Genomic DNA, 17,768 nt, shown 5'->3' on the forward strand with positions numbered 1-17,768 from the left:
TGAGATCATGAGCTGAGCCAAAGTCAGACACTTAGCCGACTGAGGTACCCAGGTGCCCCAACTGATTTCTTTATTCCAATCCCCTTTGGAGTTTGTTCAAAATATCCACTCAATGTATTCTTATTCTTCTCCTTTCATTCTCTCTAGGTACTCATACCTCTCCATTATCTACAATGAATGGGAGAATACCCCTCTTTCCTATCCCAATTTTTAAGATAAGTCTAGTAAAATAGACTTATTTTAAAGTCTATTAAAATAAGACTTTTAAAAGTTTTCATTGCTAGCTCTATTTATCTTTTTAATTTTTTTAAATTTTTTTAACATTTATTTATTTTTGAGATAGAGACAGAGCATAAACGGGGGAGGGTCAGAGAGAGGGAGACACAGAATCTGAAACAGGCTCCAGGCTCTGAGCTGTCAGCACAGAGCCTGACGCGGGGCTCGAACTCATAAACTGCAAGATCATAACCTGAGCCGAAGTCGGCCACTTAACCGACTGAGCCACCCAGGCGCCCCTGCTAGCTCTATTTAAATATGACCATAATGTAGACAAGTATTTTAATTGATACTGAATTAAAAAGAATGATGTTAGATCAAAACAACTAGTCTCAAAGACTGAACAGTCCTACTGTTCTAAGCTTTGACTTCTCTCATAGAGTCAGTCTTAAGTTTCCATTTATATGGCAAGCTTTGCTATTTTAACTGCAAAACAGTATTTTTCTTTAAGGAAATATTCCAGCTCTAAGATGAGAGCTTTGGAACACTTTTTCTCATTTTCCTGTTTACTCCTTGCTTTAAAAATTACATGTTAATTAAGAATTTTATTTCCCATATTTTTCAATGAAAATGATGTAGATCTTTATATAAGAACTCTTATTTTCCTCTATTCATTAAAAATACCCACCTGAAATTTAATGTACTTGCATCTCACAACATAACTGAGGATTATTTTCATTATGTTTCACTATATGACCAGGAATACATTTCACAGTGGGATAAATAAGAATAGAGGTTGATCCCAAGTGCTGTCCATATGTTGAAAGATAATATTAATGAAGTAAGGCTATAAGTGGGATTTTAAAAGTGTATTTAGTAAAGGAACACAGATTATCTGTGTCTTGCTTGGCCCTGAAAAAACTTTGCACATTGGCATATTCCTTGCAAATTCAAATCTGGGTCTCGCTTGTCATCCCATACAACAGGGAATGAAGGAAAAAAATGTTTTTCTTACACTCTCTAGAAAAGAAAGCATCAGCATGGTTTCTACCAGCAGAGGCATCATGAGAGGACTTGAGGAAAAAAATGTGAAGCATGTGGTAGTCGTTGTTTTCTACCAAAAATCAAAACAAAAAAACACCTTGATCAATTATTTTCCTGAGGCCTTTACATGTAAGGAATAAGAACTAAAGGAAAAAGTGCTTCAGTGACAGATCCGTCAGTGCTAAAGGTTGAATTGGGCCAAACAACGTGGATCACAGTCTAAGTGAGACCATATACTCTTCATTAGCCGAATTTACCCCACCATCAGCTGGGTTAGAAACTGAAACCATTGATGAGCAAGTCATAAAGTGGGTACATAGAGAGGATGCAAGGGAGCAAAAAGAAGAAAGAGTAAGGAGCATCTATGGAGAGATAAATATGGGAACTTCAAACGTTCACTAGCCCCACCACATGTTCAAGGGGCCGTTATGTTAGGATTTTTTCCTCTGTTCAGGAGAACTGGGATGGGGCTAGAGAGATAAAAACAGACCTCTTCTTTTGCAGTAATAGGTTAAGTTGTAATGTTCTTCCTGGGGATCTTTAGTTTTAAAAGAGGACTAGTGGGGCTCCTGGGTGGCTCAGTCGGTTAAGCGGCCGACTTCGGCTCAGGTCATGATCTCGCGGTCAGTGAGTTCAAGCCCCGCGTCGGGCTCTGTGCTGACAGCTCAGAGCCTGGAGCCTGTTTCAGATTCTGTGTTTCCCTCTCTCTGACCCTCCCCCGTTCATGCTCTGTCTCTCTCTGTCTCAAAAATAAATAAACGTTAAAAAATTTTTTTTAAAAAATAAATAAATAAAAGAGGACTAGTAAAGTATAAAAAGGCTCTCAGTGAAAATGTGTTTAAAAATGAGAAGTGGTGCCAGGAGATGATTCTTAGCGCAGAGTGCACATAATTATCATCTGCAACACCACCACCGAAAGGTTGACAATATCTGACTTAATCAGTTCAAGGTGCATATGTGTTTTTTTATGTTAATATGTTTATAAATATAATTTATTTTATTGTATTTTTTATTTTTTAAAATTTACATCCAAATTAGTTAGCATATAGTGCAGCAATGATTTCAGGAGTAGATTACTTAGTGCCCCTTATCCGTTTAGCCCTTCCCCCCTCTCACCACCCCTTCAGTAACTCTCAGTTCTCCATATTTTTGAGTCTCTTCTGTTTTGTCCCCCTCCCTGTTTTTATATTATTTTTGTTTCCCTTCCCTTATGTTCATCTGTTTTGTCTCCTAAAGTCCTCCTATGAGTGAAATCATATGATTTTTGTCCTTCTCTGACTGACTAATTTCACTTAGCATAATACCCTCCAGTTCCATCCACATAGTTGCAAATGGCAAGATTTCATTCTTTTTGATTGCCAAGTAATACTCCATTGGATATATATACCCCATCTTCTTTATCCATTCATCCATCGATGGACATTTGGGCTCTTTTCATACTTTGGCTATTGTTGATAGTGCTGCTATAAACATGGGGGTGCATGTGTCCCTTCGAAACAGCACACCTGTATCCCCTGAATAAAGGCCTAGTAGTGCAATTAACGAGTCGTAGGGTGTTCTATTTTTAGTTTTTTGAGGAACCTCCATACTGTTTTCCAGAGTGGTTGCACCAGCTTGCATTCCCACCAACAATGCAAAAGAGATCCTCTTTCTCCACATCCTCGCCAACATCTGTTGTTGCCTGAGTTGTTAATGTTAACCATTCTGACAGGTGTGAAGTGGTATCTCATTGTGATTTTGATTTGTATTTCCCTGATGATGTGTGATGTTGAGCATTTTTTCATGTGTCAGGTGGCCATCCGTATGTCTTCTTTGGAGAAGCATCTATTCATGTCTTTTGCCCATTTCTTCACTAGATTCTTTATTTTTTGGGTGTTGCGTTTGATAAGTTCTTTATAGATTTTGGATACTAACCCTTTATCTGATATGTTGTTTGCAAATATTTTCTCCCATTCTGTCTGTTGCCTTTTAGTTTTGATGATTGTTTCCCTTTGCTGTGCAGAAGCTTTTTATTTTGATTAGGTCCCAGTAGTTCATTTTTGCTTTTGTTTCCCTTGCCTCCAGAGATGTGTTGAATAAGAAATTGCTGCAGGCAAGATCAAAGAGGTTTTTCCCTCTTTCTCCTCAAGGATTTTGATGGCTTCCTGTCTTACATTGCGGTATTTCATCCATTTTGAGTTTATTTTTGTGTATGGTGTAAAAAGTGGTCCAGGTTCATTCTTCTGCATGTCACTGTCCAGTTTTCCCAGCACCACTTGCTGAAGAGACTGTCTTTATTCCATTGGATATTCTTTCCTGCTTTTTCAAAGATTAGTTGGCCATACGTTTGTGGGTCCATTTCCAGGCTCTCTATTCTGTTCCACTGATCTGAGTGTCTGTTCTTGTGCCAGTACCATGCTGTCTTGATGGTTACAGCTTTGTAGTACAGCTTGAAGTCTGGGATTTTGATGCTTCCTACTTTGGTTTTCTTGTTCAAGATTGCTTTAGCTATTCAGGGTCTTTTCTGGTTCCATACAAATTTTAGGATTGTTTTTTCTAGCTCTGTGAAGAATGCTGGTGTTATTTTGTTAGGGATTACATTGAATATGTAGATTGCTTTGGGTAGTATCGACATTTTAACAATATTTGTTCTTCCTATCCAGGAGCATAGAATCTTTTTCCATTTTTTTTTTTTTTGTGTCTTCTTCAATTTCTTTCATAAGCTTTCTATAGTTTTCAGCATATAGATTTTTCACCTCTTCGGTTAGATTTATTCCTAGGTATTTTATGGTTTTAATTGCAACTGTAAATGGGATCGATTCCTTGATTTCTCTTTCTGTCACTTCGGTGTTGGCGTATAGGAATGCAACCGATTTCTGTGCGTTCATTTTATATCCTGCAACTTTGCTGAATTCATGAATCAATTCTAGCAATTTTTGGTGGAATCTTTTGGGTTTTCCATATAAAGTATCATGTCATCTGCGAAGAGTGAAAGTTTGATCTCCTGGCTGATTTGGATGCCTTTTATTTCTTTGTGTTGTCTGATTGCAGAGGCTAAGACTTCCAATACTATGTTGAATAACAGTGGTGAGAGTGGACATCCCTGTCTCATTCCTGACCTTAGGGGGAAAGCTCTCAGTTTTTCCCCATTCAGGATGATATTAGCTTTGGGTCGTTCATATATGGCTTTTAGGATCTCGAGGTATTATCCTTCTATCCCTACTTCCTTGAGGGTTTTTATCAAGGTGAATATGTGTTTGAAAACCTGTATAGCTTGCAGTTTGAGTGTTTACTGTAGTAATTATTATCAGTTATAGAGTTATGGTTTTCCAAAGATCACACTTTGGCAACTAAATTAAGTGTACAATCTAGCACAATTTGGAGATATTTAAACAGAGCCACTTATGAGAGGGCTTCAATTATGTAAACACTTGGAAACATTATGTTAGAGATAGTTTCTAGGGAGTGCTAAAAATGAAACAAAATACAACAAATATATCTTGGAAATCTAAGTCATTTTTGAATAGAAGAAACAGTGGATTAATTAGTAGACATCAAGAATATTTTAAAAAATCACAATATTTAAAAGAAGTTTCTCATTTAGCTTATCACATTTGATTTTTAAAATAGCAGTAACTGTTGAAGATGTACATGTCCTTTCCATGATGGACCTTCTAGAGAACTAGTCATTTAGTCAAGTGTCATTTGTACGCATAAATTTCCTTTACATCGTTTTTGTGTAAATTAGTCTGAATAGCCTAATCAGGCCTCATGTGGGCAGGTTGTATTACTATTTGGATTATACATCTATATACTTACACAGCTGTGGATCCAAGTTTTAAAAAAGATACATAAAATCAGATATAAATACAAATTGTCACATATTACATTCAGGGGCAAAATTTTTGACTTTTTATAATAACATTTTTTCAGTTGAAAAGTTTCCTCCATCTTCTAAAGGCCCTTTATTCATCTTAAAGAGTTATCAACACCTTTTGCATTAATTCTAATGGATTAATCTCCAGACAGATTTTATATGTTATCAAACTGAGCAGATTAAACAATAGCATCTAAATCTAGATATCTGGTTTCCAACTTTCGGTTTTTAATGAATATCTTGAAATTGAGTAGTATGGTCTAGAAAAAATATTGTCAGTATTCAATGATACATTACTTGTATTGGCAGCATAAACTAGCATTATTATTTCTTTTAAAGAATGTTAAAAGAATGATAGGGTGTTGATTCTTTCTGGAAACACTGAGGAAGGAGAGATTTGAGATGATTCTAACTGGCTAGATCCTGGCTTTTGCCAGCCTTTGAAGTGGTAAATGTAAATGACGTGACAAAAAGTGGAAACATCTCATCTTCTTTTATAAGGTAGTATTAAAATGATCAGCTCATATGTGAGAAAAGGAGAATTCAGACTTATAATGCAAATATGGAGGATAGCATATTAAATTTTAATGTCGACTATTTTTGATCTTCCAGAAAGTTTTGAGCTGCATTGCCTTTGATAAGCATCACATTGACAACTGTGGCTCCAAGTCTGCTTGTTGAAACCGGGCCAAGAAACATTGCAAATTATTAGCCACTCTATTTCTAGCCAAATTATTATATAATTCAAATAGAATTTGCTTAATGTTATGTACGTTTTACCTTTGCATGTGGTAAATCACTGTAAAATGTACACATTATTTTTTGCAAGGACAGAAGGAGATGACTCTCAAGAGACTTTTACTAATGACTTTCACATGGGAGTAATGTGAATATCCCTCAATGGATATTATTTTCCCTTTTCCTGCCAGGTTACACAAAGGTAGAAATATATAGAATTTATTTTGTTTTGGTTGATAGATATGCTCCTTTTGAAAACCAGCAGAATCTATTCATCCTTCCATACATAGAAAATCAACTTTACTCATTAGTATGGCACCTAGACAAGGTAGACAAGCTTGTCTTGCATTTTCAGTGGTATATTTATATTTCCAGGGATAAATGAAATGGTATAAGCCCCTAAAAATAAAAATAAAATTTCTTCCTATAAACAACCACTTAGGATAGAAATTTTTAAATTATTGAAGAGAAACCTACCAAATCACTGGCAACAAAACTAAATATAATAAGATTCATTACTAGGAAATGAGTAAAAGGCAAGGATATTTACCTCTAAGAACATTGATGACAGAAATAAGAACTTAAACTTTGACTAACTCTGTATCATGAGAAGACTTTAATAGCATGACATGAAAAGTATAACCATTCTTCACATTCTAAAAAGAAAGTACAACACAACTTGGGTGTGGTTAGTCAAGCAGTTAACATTAAGTACCCAAAGCTGGTAACAAAGGCAAGGACTCAGTAGAATAAGGAATCTAGTAGTAGTTGATTATGAGAAGTAAAACAAGAAGGAACTTAGCATCAATAAACATATTTTGTGTATGAAGAATCTCAACAACTACAATGGAGTCAGTGTAAATTCCTGTATTTATGAGAGAAAATTTGGCAAAAAGAATGATCCAAAGTGATGGAATATCAGTAGCATTTAATAGAATCCTGGATCTTAAGAAAAGGAGAAAGCACAAACTATTTCTCAAGTTTTTAGTTTAATTCCAGTTAGTTAATATACAGTGTTATGTTAGTTTCAGGTGTACAATATAGTGATTCAACACTTCCATACATCACCTGGTGCTTATCACCTATTTAACCCATCCTGCCACCTCTGGTAACTCAGTTTGTTCTCTTAAGTTAAAAGTCTGTTTCTTGGTTTCTCTTTTTGTTTTGTTTTGTTTTATTTTTTTCCCTTGCTCTTGTGTTTTGTTCTTAAATTCCACATAGAAGTGAAATCATATGGTATTTGTTTTTCTCTTACTGACTTGTTTCACTTAGGATTATACCCTCTGGCTTCAACCATGCCTTTGCAAAAGACAAAATTCTGTTTTTTATGGGTGAGTAATATTCCATTATCTATATGTATACCACCTTTTCTTTATCCATTCATCAGTCAGTGGACATTTGGGCCCTTTCCATAATTTGGCTATTGTAGATAATGCTGATATAAACATTGGGGGGGCATGTATCCCTTTGAGTTAGTATTTTTGTATTCTTATACAATTGTTGGATGGTAGGGTAGTTATATTAACTTCTTGAGGAAGCTCCATGCTGTTTTCTACAGTGGCTTCACCAGTTTGCATTCCTAACAAGTACAAGAGGGTCCCCTTTTCTCCACATCCTTACCAATACCTGTTGTTTCTGTGTTGTTGATTTTGGCCATTCTGACAAGTGTGAAGTGATATCGTATTGTAGTTTTGATTTGCATTTCCTTGATGGTTAGTGATGATAGACATCTTTTAATGTGTCTGTTAGTATCTGGATGTCTTTGAAGAAATGTCTATTCATGTCTTCTGCCCATTTTTAAATTGGATTGTTTGTTTTTTGGATGTTGAGTTGGGTAGGTTCTTTACATATTTTGTATACTAACCCTTTATCAGATATGTCATTTGCAAATATCTTCTTCCATTCTGCAGGTTGCCTTTGAGATTTGTTGATTTCCTTCACCTTGCAGAAGCTTTTTTATTTTGATATGGTCCCAATAGTTTATTTTTGCTTTTGTTTCACTTGCCTGAAGTGACCTATATAGAAAGAAGTTGCTAAAACCAATGTCAAAGAAATTACTGCCTGTGTTCTCCTCTAGGATTTTGATGTTTGAGGTCTCACATTTAGATCTTTAATCCATTTTGATATATGCGTGTATGGTGTAATAAAATGGTACAGTTTCATTCCTTTTCATGTCACTCTCCACTTTCCCAACACCATTTGTTGAAGAGACTGTCCTTTTCCATTGTATGTTTTTTCCTTCTTTGTCAAAGATTAATTGAACATGTAGTTGTGGGTTTATTTCTGGGTTTTCTATTTTGTTGTATTAATCTATGTGTTTATTTTTGTGCCAGTACCATACTGTTTTGATCACTACATCTTTGTAATACAACTTGAAGTTCAGAATTGTGGTGTCTCCAGCTTTGTTTTTCTTCTTCAAGGTAGCTTTGTCTATTAGGGATGCTTTGTGTTTCCATAAACAGCTTAGAATTTTTTTTTTTTTTCTGAGGCTCCTGGGTGGCCCAGATGGCTAAGCGTCTGACTTCAGATCAGGTCATGACCTTGTGGTCCGTGAATTTGAGCCCTGTGTCAGGCTCTCTGTTGACAGCTCAGAGCCTGGAGCCTGCTTCAGATTCTGTGTCTCCCTCTCTCTCTGTCCCTCCCTTGCTCATGGTCTGTCTCTCTCTCTCTCAAAAAATAAATATTTAAAAAAAAATAAAAATAAAGAATTGCTTTTTCTAGTTCTGTGAAAAATGATGCCTGTATTTCCATCATGATTGCATTAAATGTGTTGATTGCTTTGGATAATATAGACATTTTAACAATATTTGTTCTTGAAATCCATAAACATGGAATGTTGCCATTTTTTGTGTGTGGTTTTCAGTGTCTTTCATCAGTGTTTTACAGTTTTCGGAGTACAAGTCAGAAAGTACAACTTTAAAAAAATGTTTTAAATTTATAACTAATTACTACTGAAAATTTATTGATGGTGAATTTTTATTCTTTGGTTTAAAACTTCTTATAGGCCTTTTATTTAAGTAAATTACTTGATTTTATATAGTGCATTATTGATGGATCCTCAGATAGATGTCGGTTGGTTCAAGTTATGAAGAAGTAGAATGTAAGAATGTAATGGCAGAATACTTGAAAGGACTTGATATGTTTTACTAAGTCTACAACTGTAAAAGCACTGAATTCCTTTTTTTTTTTTTTTTTTTGGAGTAGGATTGCCTCTGAACATTGTAATTATTTAATATTTGTGTAGCTAATGAATATCTAGGTAACAATTGCCTTAGTTATACATTCCTTTATCCATTTTATAATATGAAATATTTATTTCATATAGAATTTAACCTGTACATGTATAGTTCAAAGAATAATAAAAAGACAAATGCAACAAATATAATTTTGAAAAATAAGTAATTCAATAAACTAGATACATTAAACATCAGAATTTGGAAACCCATTTAAAAAAAAGTGAATACACCATGAACCCTAAATAAACCAAACCTCAGAAAATGTGGAGAGATCCCACACACAGAGTAATTCTGTGCCAAGTCACCAACTTTATCTCAAGTGGTGTGGACAAAAAATAAAAACTAAAGCAATCTATCTCCTGAGCCAACTAAGATTTCTCACAAGTCCTTCAAAACCTGCAGGGTGGGAAGGTTGTGAAAGAAAACATATGAGACATTCATGGTCTTGATAAATTATAGGACAGCTGGCTTGCAAAGGTTGAGTAGATACAAACAGAGCTGAACAAAGTATTTCAATGCACAGACAATGGAGATTGCAACTCAGGAGCAGAGAAAACCCCATAGCATCCTCAAAACTTAGTAACCAATATTCGTAGAAGGAGAGATCAGTAATAGTTCCAGAAGTTAAGTTATAAAACAGAACACTGGGATTAGAGAAGTGCTCCAATACCAAGAACTAGTCACAGGAAAGTAGACCCCATGTTCAAAAAATTTAATCCAGTGATGAGCTAAATAAAACTAAAGCATAAACAACTTCCATATTTAGTTTATCAACAGATCCTTGGGATTCATTTCCCACTATACTGACCTAAGAGAAAAAAATGTATACTCTTTTGTGGAGGTAAATATTATTCACACTGTTCTCTACTGTTATTTTTATAATAAATGCCCATTATATAATCAAAGATTACAAAACACCTAAAAGAAAACAAGAAAACGTACACCACAGTTCAGAGAAGAGTCAATAGCAGGACATTTAGAGATGGGCCAAATTTAGAAATTATCAGACATATATTTTACAATAACCATTATATAGACATGAAATAGATAACACAGATGAGAAAATGCAAAGGCATGTCTCATACTTGCAATACGTGTATCTTTCAAAAATCTAGTGTCAGATTATATAAAAAAACCTTGTAAATTCATAAGAAAAAGGTAAGCACAGATTTTATACGTCTCATAAGAGGATATTAATCTGATGTGCAATGCAATAATGCTGCCAGGTAAATGTAAGTTAAAATTAAAATAAGAGGTAGTTATAAACTAATAAAAAAGCCTAAAATTAAAAAAAAATAGTAATACTAAGTTTTTACAAGTTTTTAAAAATACCTGGGCCTTTCATATATTGTTAATGGGAGTATAAAGTTGTCATTCATTTTGGAAAACTGCTTAATGTAGTCAATTTATATAAGCATCTACACTTTGACCCTTCAATTTATCCCTAGTTTTACCCAAGAGAAATAAAAATATTTGTTCACAAAAGAATTGTAGAAGAAGTTGGATTGTAGAAGGAGAATGGATTGCTAAATCATGGTATGTTTGTATGACGGAATATTACCCAACAATAAAAAAGAATAAATAGCTGCTACAAGATAAGCTGGATGCATATAATTATATAATTTATGATTCCACTTATGTTAAGGTCAAGAAAAGCCTAAACTAATCTATAATGATTTACACCAGAAAGCGGCTGCTAATCAGTGTAGGTACTGGGAATTGGTGAGCCCAAGAGAACTTTCTGTAATGATGAAAATATTCTATACTTTGATTGTAACAATTACACAGGTATATATGATGGTCAGAACATATTGAACACTTAAAGTCTATGGAGTTTATTTTCTATTAATTATATTTAAATTAAAATAAATAATTTTCTATCCTAAAGTTAGGAAGATATTATTCCATAATAATATCTAAATTATTTACAGCTTTTCTCTCAAATGTAAATTTTTTTATATCCTTAGAATTGATTCATTTTCATTTTTTAAACTATGGATAACTACTTGTCCCAATATTATTTATCAAAAAGCCCAATTTACTCACTGTACAATGCCACTCCTTTCATGTAAGGTATTTATGTGTATGAGTCTGTTTCTGGACTTTCTATTATATGCCACTGTTTTGTCTATTCTTGCAGCATTTTCAAATGGTCTTAATCACTATAGCACTATCATGGTTCTTGAAACTTTATAAAACTCTGAGCAGACAATTAGTACTTTTTTCCTAATCACCATCCTCTCCATACAATAGCTATTTCGAAACATCACTATACATTCCTTAAAGCCCTTTCCCTGGCCACTGTCCACATCACACTCAGCTAAATACCTTAAGTCCTACCTAATAGAGAACATAATGGCTCCCAGGGCTTCTACCTCCAAATTTATCAGCTCATCAATCATCCTTATACCCTTCCTTCCCATTTTGGTAGAGGGAATGTTATTGCTATAGACAGCAATAACTGCAGTTGCTGTTTCAATCTCATCTCCTCTCATTTTCTCAGGCACGTTACACCACCTATTTCATTCTCTTTTCATGTATTACCATCTATTGCATACATTTTGTCTCACTTTTAAGATTCGTGATTTTCCCTATTTTAAAAAAATATATTTTAAAAATAAAAATAAAGAAAATAATTAAAAAAACATTTTTGTCTTTATTGTGCATATTACATGTCACAAAGTTCACACTATGCTCTAGAAAATATTGTTCATACACTTTTTATTAGTATAGATCATGAATTTATCTCATGTCATGAAATATCCTTTTAATACATAAGCACTTCAATAGATAATTTCATAACATCAGATGGATGTGCATATATCCCTTCTTGTTTTACAACATTTTCAAATAATGCAAATAGTTGTGTTTTTGTTTTAAATGGACACAAAAATAATAAAAAGTGCCTCCTTTCCCACTCTACAGAGTTAAGTATTTTGAGAATATCTATGTGTGCATGCGGGGATAATCCCTTATTAACATGAATAGATAAATATATACCCTCTGCAGCAAATTTTGTTTTTTAACTAAATTATCTCTTGATGATTTTGTATGTCAATTGTTTTATCATTTATAAAATAGGTAATAATTTTTAATGCCTGCATAATATTCCAAAACTATACTTTATAAACTACTCTCCTATTTTTCATTTCTCATCCTCCACTATACCACTCTTTTCTTTTATTTATTTTCTCTCTATTCTAATGTTTCAGAAAATTATGATCTTTGTTTCTTTTTTATAGATTTTATTTTATTTTTAAGTAATCTCTATACCCAACATGGGGCTTGAACTGAAAATCTAAGATGAAAAGTCACATGCTCCACCAATTGAGTCAGCCAGGCACCCCTATAATTTTGATCCCTATTCTCAGTGGATGTATATTTTCTGAAGTGCCAATTATTGATTACTCACAAATCTTTGTAGTCAATTCGATCCACTTTTTATTTTCAATCTTGTGTATCTGGAAACTGATTAGAAGTTGTCTAATCCTGTAGGCATATGAAAATCAATATTTCTATTTTTTTAATGTTTATTTATTTTTGAGAGAGAGTGCAAGTGGGGTAGGGGCAGAGAGAGAGGGAGACACAGAGTCTGAAGCAGGCTCCAGGCTCTGACCTGTCAGCGCAGAGCCCGATGAGGGGCTCAAACCCACAAGCCGTGAGATCATGACCTAAGCCAAAGTCAATGCTTAACTGGCTAAGCCACCCAGGTGCCCTATGAAAATCAGTATTTCTAAACAAGAACGAATCAGTTTTCTCTAAACCTGAATACAGTATTTAATTTCTACTGAATTCTGTTCTTCTGGATATTATTCACACATGGTAAATGTTCATCTTATTGATCTAGTTACTTAAACCAAAACTGAGAGTTATTCTTGCATCTATTCTCTTATGTCCAGTAAGGAACCAAGTACAGCAGTTTTTACTTTCTCAGTGCAATTAAAATGTATCCCCTTTGATATATTCTTACTCACTGCCTTATGATCCTGCTCACTTACCTCTAAACTTAATTACTAAATAAGCATTCCAACTGGTCTTTCTGAAGCCATCCAATCACTGCCCCCTAATATTTCAAACTGTACACTGCTGTCAAAGAGATCTTCTCAAATGTGGGGTTGATTCTGTTTCTTCCGCGTGCTGAATTATTTCTCAGAATTATTTTCCTTTAAGATAAAGACGATATATTTAATTTTACATGAAAAAAAAAAACCTGACTTTCTGTGCTAGTTAGAATTGTAAATATATTTCCCCAAGATCATCCTCTGGCTATTCAGTCAAACACTAATCTATGCACTGCTATGAAGGGCCTAAATTACCATTCATTTTACCTTAAAATAGGGAGATTATCCTGGATTATCATGGTGGTCCCAATCTAATCACATGAACTTTTAAAAGAAGAAGAAAAGGCAGAAGAGAGACACAGATAAGTCGCTCATAGAAAGGGGGGGTATAAAGGGAAATTGGAGAGAGTCAAAGTTTGAGGAAGCTGAACCCTCCATTGTTGATGGGGGAGATATGGGAAATCTGAAAAGGAATGTAGGCAGTATAGAGGAGCAAAGTGTGACAGATAGCAAAGAAATGTTACCCCAGTCTTAGAACCATGAGGAATTGGATTCTGCCAACCAGAATGAGCTTGGAAGCAGATTCTTCCCATGGCCTCTTGATGAGCGCTCAGAAGGTCAACACCTTGGTATGGGGCTACTAAAACCCAGAGCAGAGAAACCAGTCAAGTCAACCCAAACTTCTCACTGGTAGACCTGTGAGATAATGACTTTGTGTGTTGTTTATGCTGCTTAATTTCTGACAATTTATTATGGGAGAAATAGAAAATTATTATATTTTTATCTTCTGACTCCACTCTCTCAAGCTTTATCCGTCATCACTGCCTCTTCCTCACTTTACCTTGAGAGATTCTGAAATATTTTATGTTCCCATATTACTAGGTTCCTTCCTATTTTAGTGTGCATATCTCCATGATGGCTATTTTTCTAACCCTTCTTATTTTTCCTGGCTAATTTCTACTTAGATTTCACAGTTCACCATAGCTATTATCTCCTCTAGAAACCTACCTGAACTACCAACTCTCTCTTGAATGTTCAGCTTAAGTTCTTGAATACTTTCCCTTATGCTGAGTTATTTCCATTAAAACATTTAAGACATCCTCTGGTAATTATCAACTTGTCAGTCTCCTGGTCTTTGAATGTAAGATTTTTGAAGACATAAGCTATAAATCATATCTTTGAATAGCTTAGGACTAGCACAAAACACAAAACAGTGTTTATGCACAAGAAAATTATTTTATTGAATTTATGCCAGAATGATGGGCTTGCAGTTTGAGATGAATTCTTAGAAATGATTTATTAACTACCATGTATATCAATGAAAGGTCACTATCCTTTCTGTAAAATTATTTTGTCAATAAAGATTAACCTAAAGAGTCATTTACTGTATCCTGACACTTTATCCTTTACTTTAGATAGCTTATTTTAAATTAATTGTAGGAGTGATGATATTAACATTTATCTATTTAACTAAAAGTCACGTTGTTCACCTGAAACTGTGACCTTTTTTTAAGGCAAATCACATCACTCTCCATATTTACATGTTCTTATTCCTGGTAAAGTGTTTTGTGTTTTTTGTTTTTTGGGTTTTTTGTTTGTTGTTTGATTGTTTGTTTGTTTTCACTGAGGAATAGTTAATTACACTACCCTTTAAGGAACAATATTGAAAGATCATTACCTGCATTAATTTTTCTCCACATCCCTAACTTGCTCCTCCTCAAGTTGGAGAAATTCTACTAACTGTAGTGAACCAGAAATACATTGGCCTCTGGAGTTCAGACTCTTCTTCCATTTCATTTACTAGGATCTACCTTCCTAAAACAGCATTTGTTTTTATTTTCACTCTTGCTCTCAATGGTGCTGGCTTCTCCATACTGCTAGGAGAGCTTGCATTTTCCTAACTGCTCTATTTGTGACAGTCATAGTACTAGAAGTTTATTTATCAAGAGGTAGGGAGTACTAGAAGGCCCACGTTGGCCTTATGACAAAGCAGGGCAGTCACATTTGTGCCATTTTGCCCTACACCAAGTGTCTTATCTAGGGCTACTAAGGGCTGAAATACAGCCCAGACTTGACTTTCCAAATCCTGTGGCCTGCAGGGCAAAGGCCAGAAGAATGCCTATGCTCCTTCATGAGAAGATATATTGTGTGCATCCCTGTGTCTAATCTACCATTCTGAACTCCTTTATCTGTTTTCATTTGGTTCAGAACCAATAGTTCAGAGATCTCACTAATTAGATGATTTAAAATCATACACCAGACAACAAATCTAAGAGAAACTTGATTTTCAGTACTATGTCATTATCTAAGAGGCAATTATTTAATCTAAAATAATTTTGTCACAATTTGAAAATAACTTTTTTGTGTGTTAAATCTTAAGCACGCATATTTGACCATATGACTTACTGATTAACTAGATCACAGGATTTCTATGCTATGCATATGCTAAAATACCCATGTATGGATAGATAATCTCATGTGTTCTATTTCTAATGTGATACAGTCCTAAAAGGCACTAATAAGTGCCTAATTATTATTGCCTATTAGGCTATTATTTCACAAATCACTTTTGCCTCTTTTTTCAAAGGTAATAGTATCAGATTAATGAGTTACTGCTCTATTTGAAATATATTTATGTGTTTGCACAAAAAAGGGCAAAACCTTGCAAATTAGTCTCTTAATAATGATGATAACTTAAAATTTATATTAAAATTTCATTGTAATGAAATTCTCATGCTTTTGTATGGTACTTCTACTCATTGATCTTCTAAAGTACTCAGTTCCCTTTGCAAAATGTTTGGATAAGGGGAAAACAGTAAAGTGAGGTTGAACGCCAGATGTTTAATTAACACCACTTCATCTAGTCTACTTCAGATAGCATAATGTTCTCATAGAGGAACGAATTTTCTTTCAGTATTTCATTTAAAATATACAGTAAATAATTTTCAATAATTGAATGACTCTGCACTGCAAACAGTTAATATGTAAAATGAACAGGAAAGAATGTGCTTATTTCCAAGTTGGTTTTACAAAATCATGACATGTCAAGAAACCAGCTTGAGATACTGTAGGATAAATAAACATCATGTAAATTGGACCACATTCACATATTTGCCTACAAAACTGGTTATTTTGTTTTCTTTCTGTATACAAGATCAGAATGCAATTTATTTCTCGATACAAAGCAAATGTGCTCAAATTTTCTAGTTAAACTCTTTTACACTGTTTTTGTTAAAATTTTAACTCTTTAGTAGCCATAGTAGTTGGCACAATTACTTTTCAGTTTCCTACTGTATAAAAACAGCCTAATACTAGAGATTTGTCTTCCAGGGTGTTGAGTGAGCTAACTGAGATAGTCATGTAACATGTTTAGTCTAGAGTTAGGTATATTGTAAGTGAAAGGCAAATGTTAAATATCATTATCATGATTGCTTCTGAAAGCAGTAATTAGCTATTATTAATCATCTTATTTTGTAAACTCTTATTTCCTGCTAAAATGATGGTCCAGTCTTCCTTCTAGCCTCAACAGCAACAGTGGATACATTTGGAAGACAGCACACTTACACAATTATTTTTGAAAATCAAATAAATTGTTCTCCCCTACCTAAGAGAAATCTTTTCCTTAGGAAAAGATTAAAAGCTCTTACAATGCCTCTATTAATATTATATTTAATTATGCCTTTTTAAAAAAGCAGATTATATTACCTTTCTTTTAGGCTTGCCATAAGTTTTTTAAGATGTTGGTATTTAATGTAGTAGTGTTTTTGTAGCAAATCTGCATTTCCACAGATCATTTAGCCACATTAATCTTTAGAACTTGTGCCAAAAAGAAGACATTAAGAATTTTAGAGAATTTCAGTATGTTTAAATATCTAGTTTGATTTAAATGCAGATGAGTACCAAATAGCGTCCCTTTCCATCTTAAAAAAAAAATTAACATTTCAATTTATTTTTTGAGAGACAGAGGCAGAGAGTGGGCAAGGAAAGGGCAGAGAGACAGGAAGATACAGAATCCAAAGCAGGCTCCAGGCTCTGAGCCTGATGCAGGGTTCAAACCCGCAAATGTGAGATCATGACCTGAGCCAAAGTTGGATGTTCAACCACTCAACCAACTGAGCCACCCAGGTGCCCCAGTCCCTTTCCATCTTAATGTTCATGTGAAAAGGAGAGCTAAGGGGAGCAATGATATAGAATGCAAATGTTTTAGAACCAAAAAATGGCTGAGGGAACACCAGATAATCTGAATTAAAAGTAAATCAGTTACACAAAACAATGAACTCCTTATTTCATTCATTTTTTTTATTTTTTTACATTGATAGTATTTAATATTTCTTCTAATATATGTTGGGAAATAAAGGGAAATGAAAAGGTATTAGATGTGTCCTGCATTATATTCAGCACTGTATGTATTTAAAATAATTTATTTCTTACATCAGTGTTAGATTTTACACATATATCTCATATAGTACTCTCAACCATTGTGTGAATTGCTTTCTTAATTCTCTAAAGAAAAATCAGAATCTTGCCATTTAAAAACTTATCCTAAGTAGCCAAAGTAGAAAGTAGCTAGGAAAAAGCTTAGGTACAAACTTATGACTTGCTGATGACAAGGCTTGC

At 34.1% G+C, this 17,768-nt stretch overlaps 1 long non-coding RNA gene across 1 annotated transcript in view; it reads right to left on the bottom strand.

Moving 5' to 3' along the window:
• Positions 1–13,247, bottom strand: part of LOC122221310 — a 31,818-nt gene extending 18,571 nt beyond the window's left edge. The window contains exon 1 of the long non-coding RNA XR_006203153.1: positions 13,089–13,247. This is a non-coding gene — a long non-coding RNA (uncharacterized LOC122221310). The remainder of the gene's footprint in view (positions 1–13,088) is intronic.
• Between the last annotated feature and the right edge of the window lie 4,521 nt (positions 13,248–17,768).

Source organism: Panthera leo, chromosome B3 (assembly GCF_018350215.1).
Source record: "Panthera leo isolate Ple1 chromosome B3, P.leo_Ple1_pat1.1, whole genome shotgun sequence".
In the NCBI taxonomy this organism is placed as follows: domain Eukaryota; kingdom Metazoa; phylum Chordata; class Mammalia; order Carnivora; family Felidae; genus Panthera; species Panthera leo.